At 34.4% G+C, this 26,402-nt stretch overlaps 1 protein-coding gene across 3 annotated transcripts in view; it reads left to right on the forward strand.

Moving 5' to 3' along the window:
- The first annotated feature begins 3,386 nt into the window (after positions 1–3,386).
- Positions 3,387–26,402, forward strand: part of LOC118263718 (uncharacterized) — a 110,299-nt gene continuing 87,283 nt past the window's right edge. For 2 of the 3 annotated variants that reach the window (XM_035575870.2, XM_035575872.2), the window contains exon 1: positions 3,388–3,628. The gene's annotated coding sequence lies outside the window, so the exon portion shown is untranslated. Of the gene's footprint in view, positions 3,629–26,402 lie in introns of all 3 variants that reach the window. The other variant, XM_035575871.2, reaches the window with a different exon arrangement.

The following is a 26,402-nucleotide window of genomic DNA, read 5'->3' on the forward strand; positions in this document are numbered from 1 at the left end:
AGGCTGTCAACGAAAACTAGACTTTAACCAAACAATTACAAGAAATACGTGGTTTTACACTATTCGACAATTCGTTTGACTGTGACATTTTACTCAATACTCAATTCTTTATTGCATTCCACAATGTAAGCTTAGGTGGTAAACATTTGGTAAATAACAATAGTAATAGTAATTTTAACCGTAGTAATGTTCACATCTTTTCTCAAAAGGCCATGTTGAAATATACCAAAAGGATAGCCACTTTAGTTCTCATGCTATCTTCCCCATATGATCTGTCTAATAGCTCTCCTCAGCCGCGATTGTGATCACTATATTAAAAAGAGTAAATGAAAGTGATTAATATTCTATTATCCGATTCAGATGGTAATTAATACCACTAAAGATGTTATCTCTATTGAATAGACCTATAACTTGAATTTAAAAGTATTGAAACTACGTTAATCTTGTTAAATCTTAACAGATGAGCTTGGATAACTGAGATAACTGTAATGAGTAAATCAAAAACTATAAAATGAGTGTAAAAAATCCTCGAGTTTCTTTAGTTTATGCATATTACAAAAGCGTAAGTTTATGCATATACACGTGAAACTATGTAAAGAACTTTCATATTATAAGATACAAGTTAAATAGCCGATCTAATATTAAATACTCTATAACTAATCTTACTAACTTTTAATGGTATAAGCCTGTAAACGGATCACCTGATTGGTAAGCAATCGCCGCCGCTCAGGAACACCCGGAACACCAGAGGCGTTACAAGTGCGTTCCTGAGGGTTAGGAATTTAAGGGATGTTGTTGATTCCCTAACAACATTCAAACAGCTGGTCAATAGAAAAACCAACCATAATGTATCACAACTGTTGCTCAAAGGTGTTTCATTTACCCTGAACAGCGCCAACGGAATCAACCTGCGCAAGTATTCAATACAGTTTCAAGGTCAATGTTACAAAACAAATTTATGTAAAATTGTTCTTGCAGATCGATACTAGCTAACAAGTCCTATAACTTTGCTAATAAGTATAGTGAAGCTATTAAAATTATGAAAGCATATTCGATTGAAGATAATATCTTAAGGCACAAAATAATACAAATAGTACAGTCTGTACTTGCAAATTATACACAATTCTTATTTTTTCTTGTGTTGTGGGTGCGTTTGCTACATGTTGCATGGCAGCCAGTGGCCCAGCCAACTGCAACAACCGTGCAGTCGCAATTGGAATATATTTTACAACAATAGTACAGCCTGTACTTGCTAATAGGTACCGTACTAATACCTAATTTAAGCTGCATGCCTGTGTTTTAGGAAACAGCGTTCAGACAGGAAAAATTAAATTTGCATTTAATGTAAGCTATAATGACCTTTAAGGGTTTAATCATTTATTAACTCAAGGAACCCCTTGGTTTAAATTCGTGGTTAGTTTTGATAGTGTTAAGTTATTTACCACGTTTAAGGTTTTTGAAGAGATGATTAGGTGATTCATAAGCACGAAATTAGGTACAGGTGATGTTTTCGCAACGGTTACTTCTTATGTGTCCTTTTACAAGTATTTGAAGTTTGTAAAAGTAATATAATGTCTGAGCATTGAAGTTCAATCAATTGTACAAGTGTGATGAAAACATTGTTTGTTACCTCAAGGCTTATTTATTTACACTGACATGATAATGTAAGACTTATTATGTCAAGTACATGTAGGCTTACTAAAGCTACTACTTATAACAATGAAAAATTACTGCACCAAACTTTATGTATTGTATATCTCACATACACATTTTTCTTTTGATTAAAACATTTTTCATTCTCTTTATTTCGTCATACCTTCTATATACTGAGACAAATGTCACAAAACTTCATCAATCATTGTATACTGAAAACTTTTTATATATCAGTAATCAACTACAGCGTTATAAACAAAAAATATAAGCCTGTATGGTGTGAGTGAGCGCGCACGATCTTAAACCACTAATCTTAGTATGAAAGAAAGGGACGGAATGCGTTGGTGAATTATTCTAAGCTCGAGTCTTTCATGTGAGAATAGAATTTCGTGTATTTAATTTTATAAAATGTACGTAAGTAAGAGATTTGTGAATGCAACTGGTTAAATAAAATTGAACATAATATTTTCATCAGTAAAAATTGTGTTATAAAAAATACATTCTTTCATATAAAAATCATCAACACATCTCCATAAAAGATATTTAAGAAAACTCACATGTGCGAAAAAAAAAGTTAAATTACATACCAACAATACAGATGTATCATTTTTGTTAAGAAAATCGCGAGAAAATGGTACGTTTATGAATTCCAATATGTCTCTTTTCGAACGCAGGTGTCAACTGAGAACCGGGTGAAATGTATAGGTACTTTCGGTAGTATGTGTATAAGAAAAATTCTCGCTTGTATGTTTTAGAATGATGAGAATTTGTTACTGACATTCTTATCGTGAAAGGGTAGCCATGTTGACAGATACAAGGTTCAAAATGATTTGTGATTCAGTTTTATTTTTATGTCTGTTTATGGTGTTTTTACGCGGTAATGTTCGAGGCTTTTATTTTGTGCCATATACTGTTATGTAAACATCATAACTTCAACTATTATACAATACTCACCCTTTTTACTAGGGAAATGTGGATGATTTTAGCTTGCGAATGCGATAAAAAATATCAAGTCAGATTATCGTTTAAGTATCGTTCGTAACTAGAGGATCGTTACGGTTTCATTGCAAATGGTTACACGTAATGAACACGTGTAGTTAAAATAATGACATGTAATACTTAAAACTAGGATGATAATACAATAAATATAAAATATATGATTAACGAATAAGTTAACTAAACCAAGTAAATTAGGAACTAACCACAAAAATTCAAATTATAGAGAGTTTATAATAAATTCATCATTTATCCATGTAAGCAAGTCACTATATATCGTATATAAAATAACATAATTTAATTTAATATACAAGAAACAACACCTTTTTTGTGAAAAAAAAAGTATTTTTCTCGTACAAAAACACTAAACTATATTCAGAACTAAAATTAACAGACACAATTTCTCAAAAACTACGTTCCAAAATTTCAGTTATGTATTTAAAATGTCATAAATCATAACCGCGCATTGCGATAAAAATGAAACTAGAAATAACATGAGAAAATCACTACCATTTGGAATATTGAAGCCGTGCAATGATAACAAGCTCGCGAGTAGCGAATCAGGGGAGCTCGATCGAGTCTTTGAAACGTCCCGATCTAACTAACTCGCCTGCAGGCATCTAGATCCGTTTTTTCTTCCACGTACTGTCCTTACAGCGCATACTTTATTTCTATTTGCCTGTACTGCGAGGTAAACGAGGAGGGGTGAGGGTTGAGGGGCTAGGCACGCGCGGTAGCGTCGCCCCAGCCAGTAGAGGCTGCGACGACCCGGAGAGCGCCTGTACGCGTCGCACCCCGAAAAACAGAACTGGTGACCCTATATAGTGTCTGTGACGTGTTTCAGTGTCAGCACATGCGTGGAAATGACCATATCGATGATTGTGAACAAATGTTTGTGACTTGTGATTAAGTGCTTGCGTGCGACTAAGTAAGTGAGTTGGGTGCGAGTTCGTGTGGTTACGTTGCATAGGTACCGCCGGTAAGTAGTGGTGTTTTCTGCAATAAAATTAGCATAGTAACAGGATTGGTACGATTGAGTCACATGGTGGGCCCGGACCATGGATTTCTGTGTAATTAATCATAGGGTATTTAATTCCGAACCGGAACGTGCCCAATAAATTAATGTCCTCATTAGGAGACCACGTTCATACAGTGTGCGGATGAATCGTGACGGTTGAGTTCGATACGTTTTGACTGAACCGTGTTGTTAAATGTTAAATTCAACATGCATGGAGAGATTGCACCGGCGATCGTGCGTTATGAATAATAATTGACGACATTTTTTATTCAAAATGGATCTGAAACTTAATTAATATGTGAATGTGCTATTTTAATTTACAATTTGGTCGGCGGTAGTGGTCAATTGGTTTTAATGTATAATTCAGGCTGTACATAATAAATTAATTACCGTCCAATTAAAAATGTACTTAATTAACACATTATGAGGTAATCAACGCACGTAGTCGTATTTAATGGCTTTGCTTTCGTCATAAAATCAAACACGAATCGTCAAATCGATATACAGTGTTCCTAAATATTTTTTTCAGCTCCCATAAATAGAAAGTCATTATATTTTATAGCCATTAATTGGCGTATACAATTTAATAATAACAATCACTGCTCCGTATCAGAACCCTGACCTTTATGAATAAATGATGGGAATAACCCTTTAAAATATGAATAACATACTTTACTGTGAACATTCGGTTGGCAACAGTTACGTATATGATATAATATAAATTACAATTAAATATACATGATGATCCAGTTACAAGTTTCGGAATTTGTGCCTGGTATGCAGTATTTCGGCTACAATTAGTACAATTGTCTTAATATACCAATAAATTATAGTATACCGAATAAAACGTGCAGCAAATATCTTATTGCAATGTATTTGCCTATATTTTACCCCTAGTTTTACTAAATAATGTAAAGAAAAAGAAGATACTGAAATAATAAAAGTAAATCGATTAAAAGTTAACCTACTCTAAATAACGATAGCCATTTTAAAATCAAACAACTGTAACTTAGTTTCAACCCCAAATAAACGAAAACGCAAAGAAAAATCAACCTTTTTTCACAAATTCAGCCAAATGAACTTTGACCTTTTCGTTTAAAATATAGTGTTTCAAATTGAATGGCGTGAAACTGATTACTATGCAGGCAAACTAAAAGCCAGTAATTTTTCAATTAGCAGATTTGAAAAAGTTTCACTTTGATATGTGGGAGTGGCAAGTTAGCTCCGTGCCTGGGACCAATGCCGTCATGCGGGGAAATTGAGGACGCATGATTGTGTGCCTTTGCCTTACAATTGCAATGAACGAACAAGCAATAACTAATGGTTATTTTCTTTAGAATGCTACTGGTATACGATTTAAGAAAGATATTATTCTATTATTACTTGACTACTTGGTTTTTTTTCATACTAATACAACCTTTACACGCTGACGTGTGAATCAAAATTTGGTTATATTTATCATTTTGGTTAGATATTATAATAATATAGTTTGAAGGTCAATTACTAAGTAGCATTGAATCTTAAGATCTGCGCAATAGGGTGTACCCTATACAGTTCATAACAATGTTTTGATATTCAACATAATAGCACTTAAAGTTGAAGATCTATAAAGCTTACTGTAAGTACATCAAAACAATTACATTATAATTATTCAACAATATAATATTTCGAAAAAAAATGAGCTCTGAATTAAACAATTCTCTTGTATATGCCCGGCCTTTTGATCACAATTTTCCGCTTTCCGCAGGCCAAAGGTTTTTAGAATAATTTAATGAACATTAATTTACTTTTTCATCAAGGGTAGGCTGCATAAAATCGATTAAAAGCAGACATCCGATCGAGTCTCTAATTATGCAAAATTCGTTTTAGTTCACTAATGATGCCGTGTCGCATAAATTGCGCATTGGAACAAAATGTTTCGATTTTTATAACAAAGCCTAAGGTTCGTTAGATAGCTTTCAGAATTCATATTGCTGCTTTATTGTTGATCAACCTTTTCTCCGTGGGTAGGCAGAACTAAGGGCCGACGGAAGGGATCTATTGTAGATGTATTCAATTCTATTTCGCTTCTTGTTACTGAGCGGGGAAAGTATTTTTGTACCTACCCGTTCTTGATATCGTGTGGGAACTTGTATTTAGTGGATGGATGTTGGAATACTTTGAATTTTTAGAACGTTTTAAGCTTTTGGGATAGATTCATGACTTATACTAAGAGTTAGTTACATATGAACAGTATCTAACTACACATTGACATTTATTTATTGCTGCTTCATTGGTCACAAGTGCCAGTGCTAGACAAGGGGTCTCGGTTTTGATTCCCGGGTCGGGCAAAGTATTGCTGGGAATTTTTCGGCTGTTCGAAAATTTCTAAGTAGTAGCACGGACCCTGGAATCGTCTCTTGTATATGACAATATTACATTGGACTTATTAAACGAATGGTAAAAAGTGGGTATACATTTTACACTGGCATTACGTGCCGTAATGTGCACCTCTGCCTACGCCTTCGGGGATAAAAGGCGTGATGATATGACTATATTTATTTACCCCGACTTTCGTTGTCGATTCGTAAGTATTAATAGTTTATTTTAATGTTAGATCATCTCTCCGTCACACATGAGACAAACTAATCATTACTCTACACTCTACTTAACGCATTTGTGACCAGGCTATTAATCTAAAAATAACAAATACTAATTATAACTCAATTCTTAGTGATCTTTTAACAAAATCTAAATAAAGAACGTTAGTCCTTTTTAAAGAGGGATTCCTTTTTCGTGTTGAAGTATTTAGTAAAGCGGATTTTTGTAAGAAGCTTATATCGCATGGGTGATCCATATTACATACATTCGAGATTTAAATTAACGGGTTGTAAGAATTCATAGATTCAAGGGAATTTCAACCTTATTGAATAGTAAAAGAGATATCAGATATCTTAAATACAACACTTTGAACTTGGATCTGGTTTGTACAAAAAAAAAAAAATTGATAAACATTTTTGAACCTTCTTGTAGCACGTGCAAGATTCATATTGGCAAATCATTAGTTTGGTTTCTAAGGGCTGACTACCTAGCGGATTTACCGATATTTCGCCTGGACTCCGGCTCGAAAAATAGGAGTAGGAACGGGTGGTCTTTAGCCAGTAAGAGTCTGACTCTCTCTCGCTTCGACCAAGGCGGGAGAAAGACATTAGATGATTTTCCCTCCTCAAAAATATGGCTACTGTCTACGTTACGTCATTTGACGAACGAACGCATGCGTTTTTCTCAAAAACGCGGATTAGAAGGATTTAAAACTGCTACTTCGTGGACAGTTTTCACTGTTTCTAAGCAAGATGCAAACATTTGTCAATTGTAAGTTTCCTATTGTTTGCGTGCATTCGTCAAATGCCGCCAACGTGGACAGTTACCCTAAGAGCTAGGTCTATAACTTTTTTCCTAAGAAATCGTCCGATAAGGACAATCATACTATTCTCGTTTACTATAAGTACTATCACTTTTACTTACCTTTCTCATAGCAATCAGTTCTAACATAGACCCAGAATCGGCAGACGAATTTAAATGTGACACATTACACCTACATTTTCTTACATTTACCTCATCATCTCTAGTACTATGAAATCAGAGTTCAAATTTCAATAGCAGAAATGTTGAAAGTTACCCTTAGCGCTCTCATTTTCGAATTTCTTTTGATAGTTACGATCTCGCTGGACCTGAATCTGAATTTCTTTTTAGATTTTTGGGAAGCGTTTTACTTAACGACGCGTTGGAGAGACAGTTTTATTGCTTCTGCGTCTTGGAAATAAATACATCGAGCTTAGATTAAATCATTCCCAATTTTCATAGACATTCTAAATATAGCTTATGTATATAGCTTTTTTGAAGGTGAGAAATCATCCACTGTCTTCTCTTGCCTTGGACGAGGCGTGAGGGAGTGGCAGACTTTTACTGACTAAAAATCACTCCGTTCCTATTCCTGTTTTTCGAGCCGGAGCCCCGGTAAACCCGCTAGGTAGTCCGCAGCTTCAAATAGGTAGTCCGTAGCTCCGGATATATTCTCTTAGCTAGAGAATATTTTTTGGTCTAATGATTTAGTTTGTGAATTAAATCATTATTAAGCGGTAACCGTTTTCGGTTAGTTAAATTTGAAAGTTGGAAGTCCCACGCTTATCTTTTTTGACAGTTATTTTTAAGATTATTGCTTTTTTCTTGATACATTTAGATACTCTCAAGTAATAAACAGACTACTAATAGTCTACCTGCTGTTTGACTTTAAGATTTTGTAGATTAGAAAACTTCAGTATTTTTTACTCACTTGCCTCACACTAGGATTTTCTCCTCTGTCGTGGGTACTTTTAAAAACATACTATTTCATATACACATGCTACCCAGATACAGACCCGGAAAAACAATTTGTGGATCACACAAAGAGTTACTCCGTGCGGAAAGGAAACCCGCTACCAATTGCACGGCAGCCGGTTGTCCAACTACAGCACCACGTCAACCTTGCAGTCAAAGTCTTTTATTTATAGTTTTGACTAGATTTAGTGAATTATGAGTACTTATCCTATTGTTTAATTCCTGTTACATTCAAGTGCATAGAATTGTGAGCTTCCCACTACGCTTAACAAGTGTTGTAGATGTTTCTAATTACATGCGTATGATGAACGGTTACCGACGGCTTTATGTTCTCCCTCGTTGATTGATGGAAACTGCTTGTCAACTACGGTATGTTAATGCCATAATTTGTGGTGCGTACGTAATATTGTCTTGAATTGAAGATGAGATGATAGTTACATGATTGTTTTCGAACAACATCAACATTTGGCAACAAACTAGGGATATTTTAAAAGTCGTTAATTTTATACTCAACTGCCTGTTTGAAGTGGTTTCAAGTGCGACTGCTGGGCCTTGGGTCTCGAGTTTGAGTCCCGGGTCGTGTAAAGAAATACTGGGTTTTTTTCGGTTTTCCGAAAATTTCTTAATAGTAGCACGAATCTGGAATCTGGAATTGTGCCCAGTATATGAAAATAGGCTCACCACCTATTACATGGGAATGGTGAAAAGATCCATAATATGCAACTCTGCCTACCCCTTCCGAAACAAAAGGCGTGACAATTCGAAGAAAGTTATTAATGCTATACTCCAAACGAGGTCTTGGAACCTCACAGTTCTACTAATCACTTGCCTAACGAAGCAGTCAAGTAAGAAAATGAAATCAAATACTGTAGACAGTACGTTTGTCTGTCGTCAGCAAGTTACTATTAATCCTCTTTGATTGAAACCAGTTGATTCTCAACAGAATCAGTCTTTAGGACATGAATCGATCAGTTTTCAAGTTTGAATATTTGAATAATTTACAATGGTCTGGTTCGACCGGGAACGAAGTATTGATTTTATGTAAAAACAACACGGCACATTGGTTGGTTATTTATTCAAAATGAATATGAAACAGTATCAATTAGGTGATTGTGTATTTTTTTTATTCCGTCTTTCGATAAATGTTATTATTGTTGATTAAAATAATGTGCGGTTTCGTACATTGTTGGTTTTCCATTATAATTTTAGTTTCGTTTTAAAATGGTCTGTTGTAATTTCAATTATTTTTTGCTCTTGTTATGTTTGCTGAGGTTTGTGCGGTTTGATTCAATTTCGATACAGATTTTGTAAATTTAATTTAACAAAAAGATTTTCGAGTAAAATTCAAGGTTTATCTAAAAACTTGAATAAGGTTTAATAATGATCCGAAGTCTGTTACAAAATGGGGATTTTTATATAAAAATGTGAGATAAATTGGACTTGCTTAAAGTGATATTAAATTAAGGATTGTAAAATGAAACATGACGTGACGTTGATACTAATTAGGGTTCAGCTCAACCTGTAAATTAATGCGAAATTAGGAAGATAAGTAACAAGGATTAATTATTAATTGAAATAATCCTCTTAGTTGTACGTCCCTTGTACAGTCGCGTGCCAGATGATGTAATAATGCAAATACTTTTTGAGTATTTATTCTTCTGAGTATGTTTAAATATCAATTGCAATCCTTAATTATATTAAAATACATAGAGTATATTAAAAATATGGTGCTATGATTATGAAATATAGAAAATAAAACAGAAGTGTGAAAATTTTAAAGAATTGACCAGATTCTGTCATGTTGTGGTACCCGGAGATTTAAGGTTCTTTCTTCTCATACATGAAATCACCAACCCGTATTGAGCTATTGGTGATTAATGCTTAAACCTTCTCAGTGTGAAAAGAGTCCTTTGGTCAGCCGGCCAGTAGCCACTTATAAGCAGTTGATGTGTGATGTGATCAGATTTTCTTTATTTTTACTGTTTTATTGTCATTTTGCAAATAAATTAAGACTAAGATACCTACGATATTAATAAAAATAAATCTGTTTTCGTTCAGACGGTTCTAAATAAAACCAAGGTCTAATTTAATCAAAATATAAGGAAAAGTGTTGTTGTTTTCAATTACAAAGATGGTTATTTTAATCTTTCCTTGGAATTTATGAAAGTGTGTCAATGAAATTGGGGTAATCTGAGTTAAAAAAATTAAGGGTGTGGCTAAAGCTTTTACTTGAGGAAACCCTCATCATTATATTATCTTTTATTTATAAATCTGTAATGTATAGTAGAGTACTTACAACAAAAAGAATATAAGTGTGGGAGAGCCATGCTTCGGCACGAATGAGCTGGCTGGACCGGAGTGATACCCACGTGAAAAAAGCTTGCGCTGTGTTTGGTTGTGTGAGTGAGGTTATAGGAGGCCCAATTACCCCATCCCCAATCTTCCAGATCCCCGATTCCTCAACATTTTTCTATTTAATATTGAAAAGATATTTTAATAGGTTCTTTTGAATGTTTTCAATTCTAATATTTCGAGAAAATTCCTAGGTAAATCTTCATTTCCTATTGTTTTAGTTTTACAACTACTACTACATACAAGCTTGGCTGTCAATCAACATGGACGGTGATAGGCAACTTGACATGTTCATGTAGCACTTGTACGGCGCTCGACATGCAAGTGCTGCCATCTAGCGGTACGACTCTTTCAAAAATATACAGGATTTTCTTTTCATTTCAAGTTCGAATTGCGCAGTTTGTTTTTAAATGAGGATTTTATGTAGAATGTTGTGGATAAGAATATAAAGGTGTATCGACGAACAAAAATAAGAATATGAATGTACAAAAATAGCATGTCTCTAGTTGTTCTACGGTTCAGACCACAGACTTAGAATTTTGCTTCATATTGTTTTAGTGCAAAAAGACTATATTTAAATAACAATAACCACACCTCTTTTTATTTGTAGAAAAGAGTACAAAATCAAAACTCAACAAATTTTTCATCATTATAAAAACCGTATTCAATACACACACAGAACGAAAACCTAAAACAACACATAAAAACATACACCAACAACAAAATTATACGCAAGAACTCCATATACTAACATTATGACGTCTTACAAATAGTGAACTTTATTGGAGAGTGTTGTTTGTGCAAGACAAGCCATAATAACGGCTGCATGGCTGGCACACTCATGCAATGATAATATTTGTAATAAGCCACTTGCTTTGCCACCTACGGCCGCGTTATAAAGCCATGTGGATACAGGACGGCAAATAATGGAACTAATAAATGTTCCATGTGGATATTTTTGTTCGGATTATTCCAAGTTGTATACTATGGCTTGTGTAGTGATGTTGTTAGTGTGTGTCGTATATCGTATGAATATTTAGTATGAGTAATATTTGAATTGAAATGGATGCAGGTCGCTTCCAATCGGCTTATATGGAAGTCATTGGTGGAGGCCTATGTTCAGCAGATCTTGTTGATGATGATGATGATGATGATGAATTGAAATGTATCCTAAGTTTGGTTGCTACCATAGAATTGTAACTTAAAGATGAGACTTTAAACCGTTTCTCTTTACAATTTTTGAGACGAAGTTTTTATTCTTTACTATGATCTTCACTCCGTGCAATTTGAAGAAATAAAGGATAAGTTATTAACCTAATATGAGTTCCGATTAGAAGGGTGTGGCAAAAGTGGTCTCAATCGTGCGAATAAATAAGGATATTTGATTTGAAATATCGCATGACGTCACTTCTAGGTACGTTTTTACGTAGAAATGACGTATTTGCTCCCACTCCTAAACTTTGATTCGTTTTATCCAAGTATTATGTTAACTCATACGACAAAATAAAATAAAAAATACGGGTCAAATATTTTATCATTACCTAACTGACGGACTAAATAGATTTTTTATTTTCATACCCCGTCATTATCCCTATTGTTAATAATGGCGAATCGTCTTATGTAAAGAAAGCCTAGGCAAAGTCTTGTAATGGATCGTCACGGGCGATTGATGAGTGAGGATTAGAATATTCTAGAGTAAAATAGTACTGGAAGATGTAACACTAAGTGAGTATTTATTTTCATCGCATAATTTAAAAGTTTTTGCATGATAAAACATTCATTATGCAAAAATAACATTTCGCAAATTATCAAAAGAACGTTAAATGAATTTACTGCGAGACAATTTGAATTAATACAGAAATGCAAATTATATTCCCATAATGGTCGCGATAACGACCTATCCGTTTATTTTTTCCGAATGTTTTTAATTTTTTAAGCGATGTTAATTTGGAAACGACGCAATTTTCAAACTTTTGTAATTTAATATTTAGGTTTAATGAAATAAGGAACGTTTTTCAACTAGTTTTTGTTTAGTGTTATACTATTTTTATCTTATATTTAATTAGTACATGCCTTAATTTAGTTTTTTAGTAGTAGTATGAGTAAAAAGAACTATAAATATAGTACATATAAAAGTATTCATACAACCAATATTTCTGATATATGCCGTAGATAATATAATTAACTGAATTCACTATTAAGAGCATTTTTAATTCATTTTGACTCAACAAAGAGTGGTGAGATAGTGGACTAATAATCCAATTACACTTTATCCAATAAGATTGTTTACTCTCATTGCAAACGCTACACCAAATAGTTAATTTAACTCTAAAGCAAGCATCTATAGAAAACATTGAGCTGTAAATACAACCACATTTCCTTACATTACAATTTCATTTAGATTCAAAAACGTATTATAATAAACAAACGATAAGGATCTAGGTCAACTATTTCGTGTGTATAAATAGTATAAATACAACCATTTAATTTGGAACAAACCTCTTGCTTAGCTGAACTATTATATTAGATTTTATTCGCTTAGAATGTTCCAGAATTCTCGTTTACTGCCTCGTTAGTCCAGTGGTCGCAAATGCGACAAGGGGTCTCAGGTGCGATTCCCGAGTCAGAGAAATATTACTAAGCTTTTTTTCGGTTTTTCGAAAATTCTCAGTAATAGCACGGAGTCTGGAATTGTACCCAGTATATGGCAATAGGCTCACCACCTATTACATGGGACTTATAACACAAATGGTGAAACGTGGGTGTATATTGTATAGCGGCATTGCGTGCCGTAATGTGCACCTCTGCCTCTGCGAAAAAGGTGTAACGTTGCAAAAAAAGTATGTTCCAGATTATTCTGGATTTAGAATTTTATTCTTCATCATTAGCTAGAATATATTTCACTGCTGTAAAAAGATAAATTTACAAAGGACACTCTTTAGAAACCGTTTGCCGTGATCTCATACGCTTGGCAGCCAACCAAGACATTGCAGTTAGGTCACCTGATATTAAAATTTAGAGTTTGCTACTGTTTAGTGTCGGGTCCATTTAATGCCTGCAAATTAAGATTTTTTTTAGTGGAATAGGGAGCAATCGAGCTTAGCACACTCGTCTATGGGCGGCTGCGACTGCGCGGTTGCTACGGTAGCTGGGCAACCAGCTACCGCGTAACGAGCAGCGGGCTCGATTCCCACTCGAAGCAACTCTTTATGTGATCCACAAAAGAAAATCTTAGTGTCGAGCTAGCTCTCTCCACACTATAATTTTCTCTTAAGTCGGGTGCGTTTACAAACATACAATTTTACATTCACTATATCACACCCAGACCCATAACAGCAATTTGTGAATCACACAAAGAGTTGCTCCAAGTAGGAATCGAGTCCGCTATTGCTGTAAGTTAATCTAACCTGTATGGCAGATCTCAATACTAATGTAAACAAGTACCAAATTTAAAAACAAGAAACCCCTAATGATTTTACTACGCGATAATCTTCCAAAACGTCAGTACGAGTATCAAAGTAGACATTTTTTCGGTAGCATTAACTTGAAAATCTTCCTCGTACTCGAGGAGTGAAAGAATTTTCGTACTAAAACACAATGTGTACGTAATTTCGTTGGCCGAATTCGTAAAATAAAGTTTCAATTTACTTTTTCCTTTCCCTCTTCTGTTTACTTTAAAAAATCGTAACATTTTCGTGTGGGATTGTGATATTCTTTACGATTTTCTGACGAAATCTAGGTATGCTATTATTAAGTTTATGAAGATTCTAAGTATTTTATTACAGTAAATGAAGTATTTTATTAGCTTTTTGTTTTATTTACATAGAACAACGAAATTGTAGTAGGTGTTATTATACTTCGACTAGGACTGCCTCGTTGGTAGAGTGGTCGCAAATTCAACTGCCGGGCAAGGGATCCCGGGTTGGGCAAACTATAGCTGGACTTGTTTCGGCTTTTCGAAAATTTTTCAGTATTAGCACGAAGTACAGTCTGGCATTGTACCCAGTACATAGAAATAGCTTCACCTCCTAATACATAGGACCTATAACACAAATGGTGAAGAGTGGGTGTACATAGTACAGTGACATTAAGTGCTATAATGAGCACCTCTGCCTACCGCCTATCCCTTTGGATGTAAAAGGCGAGACGATCCCTTTTTTATTATTCTACTTTTTAATTTAAAAGAATAAATAGTTATCATACTTGCGGATATTTTTAGTATACATTGAAGTCATTAATCTTTTGGGAAGCTTAACAACATTTATTTTCGTATTATTCAGTAATACGAAAATAAATGTTGCTTTAACAGTTAACCTCGCTATCTCCTTTACTGAATGTATACTAAAAATAGGCTCATGTCGGCGTGACGCAAAAGAAAATGAACAAAAGTATCTTATAATATCTAGATTAAAATATTCAAGTATAAGCCGTCTATTTTTAGGTTTTATTATCTTCTTGGCTTTACTACCTTAAAGAAAATTAAAAATAAAGTTTCCTGGTTCTTCAATTCGAAAATGTAATGGGTAAAAGTTATTTATTGACTTTTAACTAAGACTACACCCACTCTTGTGAGCCTCTTCTCACCTAATCCATTTGTGTGATAGGTTCCATGTAATATTTGGAGAACCTAAGGTAACTCTTATTAGTACTTTAGGGTGAAGTTCCCTAGGTGATCATGACTGGCGGGCTTTCTGCCCAACTCTTAGTTGTTGGTATTTTCTCTCCATGTTTATTCGCATGTAAACCATGTGTGATTTCGGATTTATGACGTCACGGATTTATTGGTCGATCGATAGATGGCAGAAGTTGCCCTCAGATATGTCTTGCCATGTCCTTTGTACTATCATTAAATGTCTCTAAACTCCAATCACACACGAGTTTTTTTAACGACTTCAGCGATAATGTGTGTGCAATGCAATCTTTATAGGTATTCGTATACGGAAAACAGAACAGAAAAGAAATCGAATACTAATCCAGATACATAGAAACAAAATAACGTAAACAAAATCTAATTAATACAATCAAATCTCCAAGACAACACTCGAACGGAATTTCCAAACGAAACATAGTACCAGGAATTCAGAACCTAGTTAGAGATTGTGTACACAATATGTTTGTGGTATTCAAACCAAGACTGCGACCTATGGCCGCATGCCAATTGTCCGAATTATTAGCAGGAGGTGCTCTTTGTAACCGTTCTGTACTGATATGACGTCACAAGTTATTGTTGCCTGGTATTGGGTAGGAAAACTGAAAATATCTTGCCAACTACTTACTTTACAGTCGAGATCAAGATTAGTTTCAATGGTGGTTGAATGGGTTTTGGCTATGTGCTGTGGTGAGAGCAACTGGGGCCCACCGGGGCTCCGGCTCGACGGGCAGGAATAGGAACGGGGTGGTTTTTGGAGCATATTTTACATTTTTGGATGGAAATTACTGCTATCTTAGTAGAGTGAGATTCTGAATACTAAGCCTATTTTTGTGGCTAGAGCTATTGTTCGGTTTTTTATTTGTAGTGTTATAATGAAATCAAGTTCTTGTACGAAAGTTGTGTATTATACATCTATTTTCCCCTTTGAAGATACAAATCCTATTTTGTAATGTGAGAATACTAATTAATTCAAAATTCTCGTTATGTAAATTACATTGAAAACACAGAAACCTTATTATCTCGTGTTTTGGATAACTTCTACTAATTTTAATAACTTAGCTCTCCCTGAAGGCTCTAGATTTCTACGAAACCTAGAATACTTGATAAATATAATATTATGTAAAGAGAAGCGGATAGCCCAATTTGCAATGTTAATAAAACACCGTATTTAGTGAGGAGTTTGTTTCTCACCCTTTATCACATAAATCCAAATTATTGCATTGGTAAACTTTACGACTATACATCTCTGCTTACCCTCAAGGCTCACAGCTATGGCGTTTATGTTACGAAAGATAACAAATGGGGCCCATACCCGAGATATAAAAGTGAGGGGAATGTCCCAGTTAACGAGGCCCATAGGCGATGGGCCAGCAAATTACCCTTACAAGGCGATACCGAAATAACAGCAGAAATAAAGGACCTTCAAACCTACTTATAAAGATCGTATTGCAGAGTATTAAGTAAGGGTGTTGAAACTGTTGCAATGTTGACTTCTGCTTATAATCTCATACTGTATAGCGTCATCAGTCCCGGCTTTTGCCCAAGTTGGGACCATGAGACTTCACCCTATTTTTGAAGGGCTATGCGTAATTTGTTCATAGTAGTACCACGGGATGTTTTGGTGAATTTATTCCATGTGTGTGTGTTATGGAAATTTTGTTTTGATCATGTTTATTGTTTACTCCTCAACGGAGTTCAATTTTAAATGAACTTGGCATCCACAGCTGTCTCAAACTTTTAGAATTATTAGCAACAGTATGTAAATATGTTTTTCGAAGAATGAGACCTTGATCTTGAAATAATATAAGATTCTATAAATCGAAATAGGTACCTCATGCTCTATAGTCCAACAGCAAACCAAACACTAAGTGAAAAAAAATACAAAAAAGAACAAAATTTCTTCTCCGCGATATCTTATTTGATAAAATCTGTTGTCGAAATAACCGTAATGATACAAGGAGCATTGGGAAGTATTCTTTTTCTCTTATTTTTTTCTTTAATGTAATTCGTATAGCTTGAGGGGTTTCTTCAATTATAATATTCTGCTTATTTGTCCGTGCAATGACGACGAAAAGCGAGCATAAGGCATAATCAGAAAACTTTTTTCCCTTCTATATAATATTATTACGATTCAGTGACATTTGTTCGGCTCGGATTGTGTTTTGGCCTTAGGCATACTTCTATAAAGATTCTGACGATAGCAACAATTTGAATGATAAGTTTGTTTCGCGTTTATTGATTTATTTTCATGTAATCCGACTCGCTCCTTTGAACATCAAATCTAAAGTATCAATGTTTGTTCGAAATTGAAGTTACGTTTGTAAATGTTTGTGAGTTTATTTTCCTCGTCTCGAAGAAATTATGTGAGAGCGAAGGCTAAGTAATTAAAATTTCTTGTGATATAATATTCTCTTTTTACGTACAACTTTTTAGTTATTTAGATGGAATTGATAAAAAGTTATGACGCTTTTTTATACAATGTTTACGAATTCAATGAATACGTAACAGCCGTGAAACTGAAGGATAACTAACTCAGTTTATGATGCACGAACTTATCGAGTCCCTAGACAATGTGTCTATTATTGATTTTAACTTCCCAAAGTAAGATGACACGCCCAGATTCCGGGCATATTGAGACACGGAACAATAAAATATTTCCTCTCTATTCTCTCGAGAGCCTCTTCTTGCTACAGAACGCTTAGAAACTTAGTTCTAATAAGTTTTCGAGAACTAACGAAGTAGGTCCCAACATTTATCACCCGTTTTTCAGATAGAAAAAACCTTCTTTTGAAACCCAAGTATTTTACAAAAAGCATTCCACGTACGACAGCAGCATTGTGCTCAAAGAACTGAGGATTTATTGGTACAAACCGCTATTTTGTGAATTAAAAGAAAATACGAACAAAAACGAAGTCGAAATTGCCAGGCGCGGTGACCGCGGACAAACTGCCTCCCGTTTTCGAACGCCCCCAGAATTCTAATAAAGAAAGCAAATTGGAAAATCGAACAGGTATTCGCACCGTTGGATGACGCTGAATTGCTGAATGGGTGTTCCGTCGCACATGATTAACAATCGCACGAGAAACGCGACGTTTCACGTAATAAATTAATGTCCACTTTATCTAGATGTAGTTGTTCCATTTTTGTCGGTTATGGTAACTAGCGTTTGTTGGCCCATCACATATTCAAGTAGGACGGATGTGTCGACTGACGTACGTATTCATAAACCACTTGCTTACTCGAATGAGGAATTTTACTAAATATTTTTATGAAAATTATTCTTGTAGAAAATTGTGAAAGAATTTTAAGTCTACAACGCGACGCTAGCACAAATTTTATGTTTTAAATAATGTTTGCAAATTATTACGTGAGAATTTCCTGGAACGTAATATATTAAGTTGTGATGTCATTTTGGAATCCTTTGTGCGTTAATAACTTGGCTTATGAGCATGTTTGGGTCGGTCGTGAAATTGAGAATTTAGTGTTTAGGAAATTAGAAGCGCTGTGTAGTTGTCCGGACAGTACAATTTAAAATAGAGAAGAGGCAATAAATAGTATACTTATACGAGTATGAGTACTAAACATCTATGGACCGGTCACGAATAAAATGTAGTAGAACTGTGCGGGTTACATGACCCCTGGGTACCGTTACATTCACACAATGCTTGCGTTCCAGCACATTTCAAATAAAACCGTATTTACGACTTCCTGCTCCGACTGCGATCCTGGTACACTGGCTAAATACTTCTACGCTTTTGTCTGTATTTTTTATTTAACGAAACATTTAACATTCAGGTACTTAAAAAATGCCATAAAAGGGGTCGTTGCAAAGTTGTCGGAATATTTTTTAACATTTTTATACTAAAATGTAAAACAATGAAAACGTAGAATTGCTCGTTTCTTCTCGTTTCTCCCATTTAGATGTGGATATGGACGTTTTAGTGCATGCAGACGGCCATCTTGAGTGTTGTTAATATTGTTAGGTTAGGTTATTTTTCTATGCATTAATATTTTCATGCATATTAATATACCTACATACATAATATTATGTGGCTTCATGCATATTACTCAAACTGGTTTTTACTAGTGGTGTCACCCTACCTACCCTTAAAATGTATTTTATGTGACTTTCTAGACCATAAGCTATCCCTGTTACAAATTTCATCCCAATCCCTTTTGTCGTTTTGAAGTGATTCAGTAACAAACAAATACATAAACTCACAAACTAACTAATTACTATGATTGTAAGATAATTACATGTGAATGGTTCAAATAAATTAGGCTGTGCATTTGATGATATTAAATACAAATATGATTTACATTATAACAAACACTACAAATATGATTTGCAATTTTCCAGGCACAATATCAATATTTTGTTCCTGGAAAAGTGCGATCGCGCTTTGAAATGACTAGATTTCAATTCACGTTGCTTAAATAAAATGCATGATTTTATGTAGTGTTAATGAAATTAATAATTATAAAGAAGGTTTAAGTAATTTTCATATTTAGATAGATTATTGTGGCGACACATGACAAGTGACAGATAAAGTCGCACATAGACGATCGATAAACAAATCAACGGGTGACGTCATAAATCTTACATCGCACATATGAAATTTACATGCGAATAAACATGGACAGAAAATCCCAACGAATAACAACTAGGCAGAAAGCCCGCCAGGCATGATTACCTCGCTTGGTCGGAGGATCCTTATTTTCTTAGGGAAATTTACTAACTGTTCCCCAAATTATCATAAAAAATTGTGTTATTTGAAATTTCTATATCGATTTTAATATTTCCAGTTACGAGTTAACTTTGTGAAGGTTTTCATTGTCTGTCTACCTTTGTACAATGATTGAATTTTCTCCGACGATATTTAATTTGCTTTGACCTTTATTTAGAGACGGGTTCTAACAATGAAAATAACAATAGTAAAATAATTTTTGAATCAAATTGCGTGAACAGTAATATACAAGCCGTAATTAAAGCTTTTACACAATAAACGAGACAAAATCTAATAAAACTTAGGTATTAACTAGAGTGATTTTAGTTTTAATTGATTTCTACTTTATTGGTGTAAAATACAAAGCCACTTCACTTTAAAATTTTCGTAGTTTGGTTGAAATTTCGAAACTAAAAATTACGAAATACGCATACATCCATGTACCATTTTGTTAATCGCGCGTTTTGATAACATGCGTCACATGTCTAGTAAAATGTATGTGGTCGCTAACGCATGCCATGTGAACATAGGCTTATTATAATCACATTTTAGAACGACCTTCGAGCCTTATCGATAAGCCGAAAGACGAAAATTTTTATTTTGCCTTTTTAAAAGAGCTTTATCACCAAATAATTGACTTTGATTTAACACGAAAATAATTTACCATCCATTACATTTATGAGTTATGACCTATGACAAACTGTATAAGAGTATAAAAGAATCGGTTTTTAATGTGTGCATTAAATATCGATTTAATCTGTTAAAACATTAGGTACGTAGCCATCAAAGTAAGCAACTCTAGGTCACGCGAAGAAAGTCCATTTTAAAACGACTGCATCAAAGCGTCCCACTGAATCACGTAAACGAGTTAGCCCTGACATTTTACAACAGATTTCAAAGATATTGTTAGTAACATTGTTAGTGCTGTAAAACAGGCTTTATGTTAGATTTACAGTTCACTTTAGATAATTTGAAAGCTTTGCTGCTCAAAATAAAGTAGAGTTTTAAGTTAAAATGTTTGAGATTTCGTTTTTTACCTTATATAGGTAGACAGTATTGAAAAGGGTCTGTTGGAGAAATATTTAGGTTTCTAATCTTAATGCATATTCCATATCACGCATATTTTTGCATGAAAGATTAGGTTAGTAAATCTCTATTTATTTATTTCTAAAGTAAGTGTTGTATTTTTATTTCATTACTAGCTACAAGCTACTACTTCAATGCTGAGGGACTGCCTAGCAGGTTTACCAGGGCTCCAGCGAGAAAACTAGGAGTAGGAACGGGGTGGTTTTTAGTCAGTAAGAGTCTAACACTCCCTCCCGCCTCTTCCAAAGCGGGATCCAAGTCATTGGATGATTTTCCCTCTCAAAAAAAGCTACTACTTTACTACTTTTTTAATCTTGAAGACCTGTTTCAAAACGGAGAATATTCTTCTCAATCTAAAAAACTAGAATATCTTTGAATACTTCTTCATGAAAATTCACACATAAATTACATTTAGCACCTACGATAAACGTTTATTACATTTTATTTACTTAGCAAAGTTCTTAATTAAAATACTCGTAACAGCAACATGTTTCAAATTAAAGAATTAAGAAGCATTTAAGAATTGATTAACTTACCTACGTCAAAGTAAAACTAAATGTGTTTGTTTATTTATAAAAGTTAAAAGGAATTTTCCTCGAATTATATGTTATAAGTATAGGTAATATTGATTGGTAACTTAATAATTCATAGAATACACAAGGTTTTAATCCAAAAGTTAGCCAGTTAGTTAAATGGTTTGTATTATATTTATTTAACTTTTTATTAGTTGATGTAGTGAATAGAATGTATGAGTTTATGAGATCGGCATTGCCATTCGATTATAATTATATATGTTAACTTAGGTATGTCAAGCACATAGCTCGACTTTTCTATTATTTGTTCAGCTGCCTTCGTTGCTAGCGTCTAATTTGAGCCTTCAAATGTATTTTTGGGGATATTTTTTAATTCTTTTCGTACATATTTACGAAAGAGTAGATTTACCTAGCTGTAAAATCACACTAATATGTTAAATGTGAAAGTTTGTTTTCCTGAATGTTTGTCTAACACACACGCTGAAACTATTGAATGGTTTTTGATGAAATTTTGTATACAGACAGGGTATGAACTGACTTAGGTGATAGAATACTTTATATCGCACGGAAACGTGCGCAAAGCCGCTGGCAAAAGCTAGTAATTAATATAATGAACGATAAACCGTGGCGTGGGTCTTAAACCGAATGCCGACCATTTTTTTACAAAACAGCCCTTTTGTCTACTAAATACGCAAGAGAAAGGGATATTTTTACACATTAAACTCATCTATTGTTTGCGTGTCTGTCTGTCTGTATCATATGGACGTGAAACTCAATGAAAGTGGGAGTTGTCACGCGATGTGATAACATAATGTGTCACTATTGAAAATCAATGCTCAGGTTAATAATATGATTGACTTGACCGACCTCTTTGGTGGAAGAATACTAATACAATATGGTCGAATTTGTGTAATTACCTATTTTCTATGTTCATGTGTGTGTGTGTGTGTGTTTAAGGTTTTAATTGTTTTGGGACCTATTGACCGACCGTAAAGCAAAGTATGTTTTCTTGTAGTCGTTTTTCTATAATTTTAGGGTCGATAGTAGGCGTATTACTTATAACTATTTAGCTTAGTACCTACTTATATTTTTGGCCCTCAATAGAACTGTTGTTAGGTTTGACTTAAAATGTTTTTTTTTTACTCTATAATAAAGTAATTACGTTGAATAATATTAATATCTTAAAGATGAAATGAATACGCCTATATTCCTATGTAGGTTTGAGTAACCAAATCTCCTTTTCTAATAGTTATTAAACTCTAAAACCAGATACTTACTTAATATACACTGTATAAAACATAGCAAATTCTACGATAATTATGATTCACCCTACTCCCGAATTCAGTAGAGTAATTTCGTAATAGTTATCAACTAAGGTTACGCGTAAGATAACATCTTGACGAATAAATTAGTTTGCATCATTACTGCGGAAAAGGGCTCGTATACACTACATGACACGATTTCACCGTATACAGTGGTTAGTAACACATTGTTAACTGCGAAGAAACGGTTCTTTGTATGTAGCTATCATTGTGTAATATAACAACACTCGCGTTGTGTTTCGCCATTTATGAGTGAGGCTACAGAAAGCCCAAATCCTCTTCTGCCCAATCTCCCGAATCCTCAAATCTTATTTTCAAATTTCTAACCAAAAAGCCGGCTACGTTCTTCTAACTCCATACTAGTATAAAAGTCTAAACATACTACGCTGAAAACCGTATCAAAATCGGTTCAGCCAAACGCGAGATAACCGCGCACAAACATAAATACAAATCCTCCTTTTAGCGGTAACGCCGCGTTGGCAGCGTCGTGTACACAAGCCCTTATTCTGTATCATAGAGTGAGTGTTACACAAGGCTTCTTAATTATTCCGCTCTTGTTTACCGAAAATTGTTTTACGCAATTGGTCTTTGACTTATTTGTGTTTTGTTCGATATCAAAACGTTTAAGTTATTGTTCGTTAATTGATGGAACACGCGAGTGGGAATTGTTGGATATGTGTAACGTCACGCCTTTTATACACGAATGGGTAGGCAGAAGTGTACCTGTACATTAGAGTTCTTAATGCCACTGCCTGCTGCTATTCACCATTTATTATAGGTCTTTTGTGGGGTGAGCCTATTGCCATATACTGGGCACAATTTCAGACTCCGTGATACCACTAATTTTTATTTTATTTCTAAAAACCGAAAAATGTCCAATCATTCTTTGTCCGATCTGGGATCTAAGCCGAGACCCCTTGCCCGACAATCGCTCTTGCGACCACTCGACCATCAAGGCAATTGTTGGATACTGCTTTATTAATACATGCAGTAAAGTATATATTAGGTCAAAAAAAACAAAGATCGTGTTCCCGTTTACTGTACGCTTTCACGAAATCAATAAATTATTAACAAGTACTTTGAAACAATTTGATTACAATATGCGAAAATTCCACGAAAATTAATCAACTCAAGCCGACTAGTAAAAGAAAAAAATGGCCATGCATTATAAAGAGTGTCGCAATCCTTTCGTTACAAACATAATCCCTTCATTGGGGCTTAACACACCTACAAAATACTTGGGTGAGATTAAAAAAAAATGCCGATCCTAAAAAGGGCCCGAGAATATTTACGGCTTTGAAATGATCTGTTTAAACATTTTCTCACAGAAACAGAAAACAATGTTTTAAGGACACTTGCTTTTATTTTCACGAGATTCTTACAAGTTAATCCTAAAGTAACTGAGCATAAACAAATGAAATTAACATAATTAAACTTTCTACCAGTAAATCTGTTCTCTGGATTCCACGAGATTTTCCAGACGTTATATATTATACTGGTATAAATTATTTGCTAAAGATATTTTTGACAAAATTGAGATTGATGTGGATTTTAAGATTTTTATGGTAAGTATTTGTTTTGTGTTGCCTGCCTCGAGTATTGTGACTGCCTCGTTGGTTGAATGGTTGCAGCTGCAACTGCCGAGCAAGGGTCTTATCCCGGATTGGGAAAGGTATCACTAGGCTATTTTCGGTTTTTCGAAAATTTATCATTTATGTGCTACTAATAAGAAATTTTAGCAGTACAGTAGTTTCTCAGCTGTAGGTGTAGGCAATAGGCTCACCCCCTGTTACATAGGACTTATAACATAAATGGTGAAAAGTGGGGTGTACATTATACAATAGCATTACATGCCGTAATGTGCTCTTCTGCCTACCCCTTCGAGAATAAAAGGCGTGACGTTTTCTTTTTATTGTGACCCTTCTATTTTTAGGTAGGTAGTGGGTGGGACCTTTGATGTGAATAAACCGACTTCTTGGTGTAACGTGCGGTAAACTAGACCAACTCTTACTCTTTACTAATAAAAATACAGATAAACACTATTAAGTACCTTAACCTGACTGAAAACACTTATAAAGAAATTTTAATCATATTTTTACAGTGAGTCAAAGTACATAAACACAATAATAAACCACACGTCAATAAAAAAAAAACAGTTAAACTAAAATTGACATGAACAACACATTATTTTGACGTGCACAATACGTTTTGTGTGAAGGCAATAAATCTGAATAAAATGCTCGTACGACTTGAATAGTATGAATATATAGATGACATAAAACGTCATACCTTTGAACCACCTTGGCGACGATGGTTCCCTGGTACCTAAGCTGCATTTACCTAAAAGTAAAAGTGACCTTCAGAATAAAATAAAAACTTTAAATTACATTCTATCTATTTTATAATCAGAAGCTAAATTTCGTATACATTTTACAGAAACATGCTGCATAGTTATCTGCATTTTAAATTAGCTTAATGCGGGAGTGTCTGACAACGGGATTGTCCTTATAAAAGTTTTAAAAGAGAAAATATTATAATTATGTAGTCTAAACCTATTTTATAAGTTAAGAAAAGAAAACTCAATGGTAATGAGAAGTATTTGCTAATGACGTGATTCACGAGTGTAAAAAAAATATCTTTTCAAATTCGTAGTCCTAAAATCAAAATTATATTTCGTTCGCTAGTTTGTATTATGTATGTATGAAACTAAAATGTAAAAAACAAGTCTAAGAAGCAATATGCTTATCATTAAAAAAATATAGGTAGATAGTAGTTTTCTTAATATACATAGACCGGAGTGATACCATGGCCTCACAGAAAGACAGTGTGAAACAAAGCTGGCGTTGTATTTCGTTTTGTGAGTAAGGTTACCGAAGGCCCAATTACTCCCCTTTCTACATCTTCCTATTCCCTGATATCTCAACAACCCTTAAATTCCTAACCTTCGAAAGGCCAGCAACACATTTGTGGCGTCTCTCGTGTAGCTGGTATCCATGGGTGGCCGTGGTCCGCCTGCTCGTTTGCCGGCTTATACCATAAAAATCTCATCCAATAAATCAATCACACGACTAATATACGTAGTTGGCATCCTTTTAAAATACCCGCAAGTACACACCAAAACAAAACCTCTACTTACTACAATACTAACTTTACTAATATTTTAGTGAAGTTACAAACACGGCACGTTTCGATAACGCCGCTGTGACGCAGCGTTTTCACTGCGTAAAATGTAATGAAAGCAAACTGGTAAAACGCGAAGTCATCCCTTTGCACCACCACGGTTTTTACCGCTCCCGTTCGCAATTAAATTGAGTAGTTTAACTTAGGATGGGTTAAATGTAGTATAGCTTTGGATTTAATTATGGGATCATTCGCTGCGTTATTAATTAAGGGAACTGTATGTAGTATGTTGATGAAGCTCTGCTATGTTTGCATGGGGGTTTATCGTGTATGGATTTGAAATGGCTTTGTTATTGAAAGAGAATATTATTAAAGCAATGCGGTACTTGTTTAAATATGACATACAAATTATGTACAGTGAGATAGGTACATCTTATAAGAGCACCTCTTTTGTGTGGAAAAAAAACCTCTTAATTATTATGTTGGCTTACTCACGCAGATGTTTGACGAGGAACTCGACTCATTTCAAGCCATTGTAAAGGCTCATATTTATTAACTTCTTAAAGAAAATTAAATATTGTTTATGAT

The sequence above is a fragment of the Spodoptera frugiperda genome, chromosome 27 (genome assembly GCF_023101765.2).
Source record: "Spodoptera frugiperda isolate SF20-4 chromosome 27, AGI-APGP_CSIRO_Sfru_2.0, whole genome shotgun sequence".
NCBI lineage: Eukaryota > Metazoa > Arthropoda > Insecta > Lepidoptera > Noctuidae > Spodoptera > Spodoptera frugiperda.